Consider the following 9,313-nt stretch of genomic DNA (forward strand, 5'->3'; position numbering starts at 1 on the left):
TGAGAACTGGCGTTTGGTCAGTTACTTCTATGAAGGCCTCACGAGTCATGAGCGCCAGTTTGTAGAAATTCTATGCAATGGTGAATTCCTTGAAAAAGAGCCAGATGATGCTCTTGAATATCTCGAAGAAACCGCGAAAAAGTCTCAGACCTGGACTGTTCCAAGTGCTACTGACAGCACCAACCGACACAAACCATCAGGGATCTATCAACTTCGAGAAGAGGATAGTTTTAAGGCCCAACTCGAAGCTTTGAAAAAGCAGTTTGAGGTCTTGATGACGAAGAATATCCAAAAATCGCACATGATCGCTCAAGCGGAACCGCAAGAACATTGCTTTGTTTGTGGAGGGACGGAGAACTTAGCTAAGGACTGCTTAGCTTTGAATGAAATGAGGGGGGTTTATGAGGAGCAATGCAATGCCTTAGGGGCATATAACAAGCCATTCTCCCATACGTACAACCCTGGTTGAAGAAACCACCCAAATTTCAGTTGGAGAGATTCCAACCAAGCTCAATCGTCTGGAGGCCAATGGAGAAATGAGCAACAAGTTCAACCATCAAAGGCGTATTCTGCACCTCAATACAATGCTCATCCACAACGAAATTCTCTCGAGAATACTCTTCATGCATTCATGGAGGAACAATCCAAACTAAATCGCCAAATGATGGAAGAAATCAAGGAAATGAAATGTCAATTCTCAAAATTGACTGAAACCTTGGCCATTCCGGAAAAAGGCAAACTTCTTTCCCAACTGAAATTCAATGTGCAAGGCCAACACATGGCCCAATCTTCAAATTCTAATGATCAAAATGTCAAGACAGTGAATGCCATTACGACGAGAAGCGGTAAAACTCTGCAAGACCCACCCATAAAACCCAACACTCCCAGTACTCCAAAAGTCATTTCAGACCACCACTCAATGCCACTCCAAAAGTACCATTTCTCCAGGATTTGAAACCTGTTGGGAAACTTCCTGATAACCAAGCTAAACTCCTTGAGCACTTGACACAAGTGAAGATTTATCTTCCTTTACTTCACATCATTAAACAAGTGCCCGCTTATGCCAAAATCATCAAGGATCTTTGCACTGCAAAAAGGAAGCACCATGTCAAGAAGACTGCCTTCTTGACCGAGCAAGTGAGTGCGGTGATTGAACAAAAGGCACCACCGAAATACAAAGATCCCAGTTGTCCCACCATTTCTTGACAAATTGGGACCCATGAAGTCAGCCAAGCCTTACTTTATCTTGGCGGGAGTGTCAATCTCATGCCCTATTCTGTATACTCGCAACTCGATCTTGGAGAAATGAAGCCAACATCTGTTGTACTACAACTTGTTGATCGTTCCACCAAAAAGCCTAGGGGTATTGTTGAGGATGTATTGGTTCAAATTGAAAAATTCTATTACCCCGTGGATTTTCTTATTCTTGATACCCAATGTGTGGTGAACATGGAGTCTAAAATTCCTATTATCCTCGGAAGACCATTCCTTGCTACTGCAAATGTTTTGATCAATTGTCGGAATGGTCTAATGAAGATATCGTTTGGAAACATGACTCTTGAAGTCAATATCTTCCACATTGGGAAACAACCCTGAGAAGATGATGAATGTTATCAAACATTCATGATTGACTCTTTAATTCCCGAGGAGGTTCAATTGCGAAACAACTTTGATAATCTTGATGAACTCCTCCTTCTATCAGACAATGAAAGTCCCAGATCTATTGAGTCAACTCTTGCAATATCAGATCGCATAGACTCACGCCATAGAAGGACTCAGTTTTGGCAACCTCGCTTTGAAGAGCTACCTCGTGAGAGGGCACAACAGAAAACCTCAACCGAAGAGGTTCCAATTGTTCAATTTACCCAACTTCCCGAGGGGTTGAAACATGCCTTCTTGGGAGACGGTGAAACCTTTCCAGTTATCATCTCGTCCAACCTTCAAAATTCTCAAGAATTTTAGTTACTCGAGCTACTGCGAACGCATAAATCTGTGATAGGTTGGATGATTGTTGATATCAAAGGTATTAGCCCTTTAATTTTCTCCCATCGAATCAATCTGGAGGACGAAACCATCCCTCGAAGAGACCCTCAACGGCGACTGAACCCCACAATGAAGGAAGTTGTAAAAAATGAAGTTTTGAAATTGCTAGATGCTGGTATTATTTACCCGGTAGCAGATAGCAAATGAGTTAGTCCTACTCAAGTCGTGCCCAAGAAATCTGGTGTCTACGTTTTCCAAAACGAAAAAGGGGTCCTTGTCCCCACAAAAACGATGACAGGGTGGTGCATGTGCATTGATCATAGAAAATTAAATGCCGCCTCCAGCAAAGATCATTTTCTACTCTCATTCATTGATCAAATCCTTGAACGTGTAGCTGGTCATCCTTTCTATTGCTTTCTTAATGGCTATTCTGGCTATTATCAAATTGAGATTGCATTAGAGGATAAAGATAAGACCACTTTCACTTGTCCCTTTGGCACTTTTACTTTCTGGCGTATGCCATTTGGCTTGTGTAATGCACCAGCTACTTTCCAAAGATGCATGATGAGCATCTTTAGTGACATGATCGAAAAATCAATGGAACTATTCATGGATGACCTAACCATTTTTGGAAACTCCTTTGAGACATGTCTTCTTCATCTTGAAGCTGCTTTAAAATGATGCATTGAGAAAGGACTTGTGCTCAATTGGGAGAAATGCCACTTCATGGTATCTTCTGGCATAGTCTTAGGCCACATTGTTTCTAAAAAAGGAATTGAGGTTGATCAATCCAAAGTCGACCTTATCTCCAACCTGCCGACTCCTAAGAATGTCAAAGACGTTAGTCATTTCTTGGTCATGCTGGTTTCTATAGGAGGTTCATAAAAAAATATTCCATGATTGCCCATCCACTAAGAAACCTCCTAGCCAAAGATGCCACTTTTGAATGGACACCTAAGTGTGAGGGATCATTCCGAATGCTTGTCAATTCACTCACTTCCGCTCCCATCATTCAGTCACCCGATTGGAGTCTTCCTTTCGAGATCATGTGTGACGCCAGCAACTTTACTGTGGGAGCTGTGCTAGGACAATGAAGGGAGGGGAAACCCTTTTTTGTCTATTATGCAAGCCGCACTCTCAATAGTGCTCAAATGAACTATTCCACTACTAAAAAAGAGTTGCTTTTCGTTCTCTTTGCCCTTGAAAAATTCCAATCTTATTTGATTGGATCACCTATTACGATCTTCACAGATCACTCCGCCCTTAAGTATCTCCTTTCCAAAAAGGATGCTAAGGCGCGATTAATACGGTGGATCCTTCTCTTATAAGAATTTGACATAACGATAAAAGACAAGAAAGGTGTTGAAAATGTCGTCGCGGACCACTTGTCCCGACTTGAATTCAGTGATCCCCCTGACGGTCCACCTATTTATGATGATTTCCCCGATGAGCAATTGCTTTTTATTGTTAAGTTACCGTGGTATGCTCACATTGTAAACTACTTAGTAACAGGTGAACTCCCATCTGGATGGAGTTCACAAGACAAACGCAAATTTCTGGTCGAGGTGCACAATTTCTTTTGGGATGACCCATACTTATTTAATTATTGCCCCGACCAAATCATGCGAAGATGCATCCACGACGATGAGGTGTCTAGTGTGATGAACTATTGCCACAATGATGCTTGTGGTAGTCACTTCTCTATGAAGAAAACCACGGCAAAAATATTACAATGTGGTCTTTACTGGCCCACTCTGTTCAAAGACACCAATGATTTCTGTCGTTCTTGTGTAAGGTGCCAAAAGTTAGGATCCTTATCCCGTCGGCACATGATGCCCTTGAACCCAATTCTTGTTATCGAAATATTTGATTGTTGGGGGATAGACTTTATGGAACCGTTTCCACCTTCTTTTGGCTACCTTTACATTCTTCTCGCTGTGGATTATGTTTCCAAATGGGTCGAGGCTGTAGCATGACGAATCAACGATAACGCTACAGTTGACAAATTCTTGAAAGAAAATGTGTTATCAAAGTTCGGTACCCCTCGCGCTATCATCAGTGATCAAGGCACTCATTTTTGCAACCGATCCTTTGAGGCTCTTATGTGCAAGTACGGTGTACTTCATAAAGTTGCAAATGCCTATCATGCACAGACCAATGGTCAAGCTGAGTTAGCCAATAGGGAGATAAAACACATTCCGGAAAAGATGGTAAATCCCGACCGCAAAGATTGGTCTACTCGACTTCTAGATGCTCTTTGGGCATACCGCACTTCTTTCAAGTCCCCTCTTGGGATGTCTCCCTATCAGCTTGTCTTTGGAAAAGCCTGTCATTTACCTGTCGAGCTCGAGCATAAAGCATATTGGGCTATCAAAGCCCTAACCTTTGATTTGAATGTCGCATGTATCAATCGCAAACTTCAGTTGTCCGAAATGGAGGAGTTGAGAAACGATGCATATGACAATTCCAGGATTTATAAAGAAAAATTGAAAATCGCTCACGACAAACAAATCCTGCGAAAACACTTTGAGCCAAATCAAAAAGTGCATCTGTACGATTCTCGCTTGCACTTGCATCCCGGTAAACTGCGATCACGATGGACTGGCCCATTTGTAGTGAAGCAAGCATTTCCCAATGGTTTTGTTGAGGTCGAGGACCCAACCGATGGGAGAATTTTTCGAGTCAATGGCCAAAGACTGAAGCATTACATTGAGAGTGTGAGTCGTGTTGAAGAGGTCCTTCTTAAGGACCCAATCTATACACTCTGAAGTTCTAAATGGTTTGTTGTTGTTCTTTTATTTTTGTATGCTTTTTCGTATTTTGTTTTGGGGAATTGTTACCAGGCTATTTTCGCTCTCTCCTCATGGACATGGTCATCATCCAGGTGTTCTCTCTCCTTACCTTTTTCATTGATTATTCATTTTGACATTGAGGACACTGTCTAATTTTTGGTTGGGGGTGGTGAGCATGCATTGGCTTTCATTTGGAAATCTTATTGTTGTGTCATTAGCATTCATTTGGAAAACATTATTGTCTTGTTGAATTTTTAAGTCAAATTTTCTCAAAATTATCCAAGCATGAGTATAACTTGTTGGTTTGAGTTAGTTCTTACTATGTTTAGCTATTAAGAAGTGATTTTTAGAGTTCTTTTGTGCACTTTCCAAACATGTGATAAATTGGGTGTTAATACAAATAGTTTAGAGAAATTTCAAGTTTAAAGTTTTTCATTTCTTGGTGAGTTGTGAGAGTTGAGAAAAAAACTTTTTGAACTTTTATTGATCATTTGAGTTGGTAAAGTCACATCTTTTGAATTTAAAACATCACATTTACTAGAGGGATGTTTTTCATTTAAGATAAGTCTTTGTAATAAATTTGTGTTCTATTTATTGTATTGTATTTGTAATTTCCTTTGTATTTTTGTGTTGTCTCTTGTCAAAAAAAATTAAAAAAAAAAATTAAAAAAAAACAAAAGAAAAAGAATAATAGATAAATAAAAAAAATGAAAAAAAAAAAGAGAACAAGAGCAACACTTCCTTATATCATTTTATAGTTGTTGAAAATATATATATATATATATTTCTATTACTATTATTTTGTGTAATTGTATTAAAAAAAACAAAAAAACAATTTATTATCATTATAGTTCATTTTCATATTTATCATTTTTAGTAAGTTGTCATTCTGTTCTTTGAGTTTTCTCATGTAAATCCCAAAGGTTGTTTGTCATTTAGATTCTAATAAGTTGATTTTCCTATCTTGTGATCAATACTTGTTCAAATTGCTTGTCCTAAAAAGTTTATCTTTTCTCATTTGAGCGTAAACTGTTACATTTCCAACTCCAAGAGTGTAATCCTTCCCATACAAATACTTTCAATGCCCATGAGGAATTTGGAGTTGAGATCTTTATACTTTTGATATTTTTCGATACTATTTGTGTTATGACTTGCTATAAAAAGAATATGGTTTGGTGCACACACACACAACTCTGAAATCGCAACTATAGTAGCTTAGATAGTAATTTCTGACTTCTTGCTGATACTTTGAAAATGCTTAGATGATTTTGCTTGGTTTGACTTGATTATTCAACTTGACAATTTTCTTTTTCGCTGGAATTGGTAGGGACTAGCAATAAGCTAGTTGGGGGTTGTGATTAGTGCTCAAAAATGCAAATTTATCGGTTTTAAAGTGTAAAATAAATTAAGTTTTAATTAATATTTTCATGAATTTATTGTAATATATTTTATAATTTAAAATTTAATTTGTGTCTAATTTTCAGGAAATAAATTGCATTTGGACATTAATAAAAAAAAGAACAAAGAAATAGTTAAAACTGAAAAAGAAAATGAAGGAAATGGCAATTTTGAAAGAATTTGGCCCAAACCGAAGCTCCAAGCCCAGGCCCAGCTCTTATTTCCTCTCCCCACAGCTGCCAGGTGTCGTGTTCCCTTCGCGCCACGTGTCCAGGTTCCTTGCTCCTCCTTGCGCCACGTGTCCAGGCCATCCTAATTTTCCTTCAGCATCAAGCCTCCATGTCCAATGTCAAATACAGCCCAAGCCTTCTTCAACGTGACCATCTCTTTCCTCTCTTCCCTTCAGCCCCACGGCTCCAGCAGGCCCAACAACGCATATGAAGACCCAACCAATTTCAACCTTCTAGCAACTCAAATGTCCCAACGTGACCAGGCCAGCTCCTACTTTCAGCAACTCACGCCCAAGCCCAGTTCGGCCCAAAGAGCCTAGGTGCCCAACAGCTCAGCAGCCTGCCTACATGTCACATTTTCATTGGCTGGAAATGGGTCAAAACCCTCTTGTGTCACCAGCCACTTTCAACCCATGTTTTGTGGGTGTTGGGCTTTGCAAAATTGTTATTTTGAGCTTTAAAGCTCATGTTTTTGTGGTATTTTAAAAAAAGGAAAAATGACCAAACACCAAAATAGCTAGGTTAATATTAATAATAAGATTTGATTTTTCAAAATCATATTTTATTATTAATATTTCAGATTTATTTTGTAAACCCCATTTTGTTGTTTAATTTCTTTTTAGTCATTTTCTCCCTCTATAAATAGGGACTCCTTCTTCACACTATGAATGTAATTTTTAGAGTAAAAAAACTATAGCAAAATTTTTACTCACTTTCTTCACATATTTTCTTCTTAGAATTTTGTGAGAATCATGATCATAATGGTCTAATCTTCCTACGAAGGTTAGGGATGATTTCATATGCTAGTGATGTTATTTTGCTACTTGGATTTACTATGTTCTTAATGTAAAATATTTGAGTTATTTATGTTCTTTCATCTCCATCTCTATTTTGTTATCTTTATTTACTTATGCTAATAGTATATAGGATTATTCTTGCTCTTTCTATGAGATTCTAATTAGTAAAAGTAATAATGATATATAATTTTATGTCTAATATTTTATTGCATTATTTCCCTTGGGTATTTTGTCATTTTTAGATTTTTCATAAGATTAACATTGTACTTTTAAAGTAAAGAACTTTATAACTCAAATGAACTTTTGTTAGAAAAGAATATGGACTTTAATGTTAGATTTTTCAAGTAAATGTTGGGATGTGAACTATTTACTTGTGTATTTTTGTAAATCAAGTAACCAAGTAACTAAACAAGCATATGGATGATTCATTTTCTCAAACTCTTGATTACATCTTACGTTTATTTCACTTATCTCATTATCAAAAAGACAATACCAAAATCTCAAACCTCTTTTCATTTACAATTTTATTTATTTCTTGTTACTAATTTTTTGTGTTATTTTCTACTAATATTTTGATTTTAGGTTACCTCCTTGTGGATCGACCGCCCGATCTTACTACAACTACCGCTTAGTGGTAGTCACATTTTGGGCGTTAAACAACGCCGCACCGTGGGGTGCAGGCAGAAAAGAGGTTGGGCCTCTGTCTTGGGCGGGTTGCGGCTCAGAGGCTTGGGGTTGCGGCGCTTAAGGGGATTTTTGGCTAAAATGGATTTTTAGTGATGGGAACTCAAACCTAAGGGCTCGGGATTGATCCTACTACCCAGTTTAGAAGGATTCAACGTCCCAGAGGCTAGGACACGGTCTAGAAGCTTGTTGTTTACTTGTTATTGACGGGATTCTATATTATGGTTGTGACTAGGTTATCGTTAGGGGCTCAGAACTGGGATCGTGCGTGAGGGTTGTTCATTTGGAACCTATACTTGGACCAAAGGTAAGAAAATTGCACCCAGTATGTGATGCATTTGATTATGACTTGTCCCGAATTATTGAACAGGAATATGAATAGGGCATGAATGCCTGAGAATGTGCAACATTATGATTATGCTTGTGATTGTTGATTAAGCATGTTGAATGCATTGTATTTGGATATCAGATATGTGGATGCTCAATATTCCATGCCTATAAAAGATCCAAGGTGCGTGCTAAGGTCCCATAAAGGCCTAAATACATGTCTGAGCCGCAGCACACTCGGGCCACCGTCGTCTTGCAACGGCCTCGCATCACCTCATGGCGCATGTGCGTCTCGCGAGGCCCCAGCCTCGCATCACCTCATGGCGCATGGCGTCTCGCGAGGCCTTAGCCTCGTGCCACCCCTCAGCGCGCCCAGCGCCCCCGCGTGGATCGCCTCGCGTGCGCACCTCGCCCACCGCCTCGCGCGCCACGGTACTCAGGAGGCAGCCTCGCGAGCCCCAGCGCCTCGCGAGCCCCAGCGCCTCGCGAGCCCCAGCGCCTCGCGCGCCACGACACTCAGCAGGCAGCCTCGCGAGCCCCAGCGCCTCGCGCGCCATGGCACTCAGCAGGCAGCCTCGTGAGCCCCAGCGCCTCGTGCACCACGGCACTCAGCAGGCAGCCTCGTGAGCCCCAGCGCCTCGCGCGCCACGGCCCTCGGCAGACGGCCTCGCCTAGCCTCGCCACGGCTGCACCATGAGGGCCTCGTGATGCATCTCGCACCCCTTCACCTCGAGATGCATCTCCTATGGAGATCTGTGGAAACCCCACCATCTAGAAGTGAAAGCCCAAGTATGATTCAGAAAGGTCATGTTAGTACAATCTTGTACGGGGTACGGCTTTTAAGACCCCGTACGCCTGACCATGGCACTCATGCAGGACAAGTAGTTGGAGCACTAGGAGAGAGGGTCTGGCCTGCATGCTCCCAACCAGATGTCAGAGTTGACACCACTACTACCTGCACCACTCCTCTGACAGTCGTACGATCGAGTAGTGGAGATATCCTCATGGTACCTGGCAATGCACTTGTACCAACAACACCACCTCTGAAATCTCTCTCCTGACAGTGTACTTATGTACCACCTAGTCCCCTGGACCACAGTGT

The sequence above is a fragment of the Humulus lupulus genome, chromosome 5 (genome assembly GCF_963169125.1).
Source record: "Humulus lupulus chromosome 5, drHumLupu1.1, whole genome shotgun sequence".
Taxonomy (NCBI): Eukaryota; Viridiplantae; Streptophyta; class Magnoliopsida; order Rosales; family Cannabaceae; genus Humulus; species Humulus lupulus.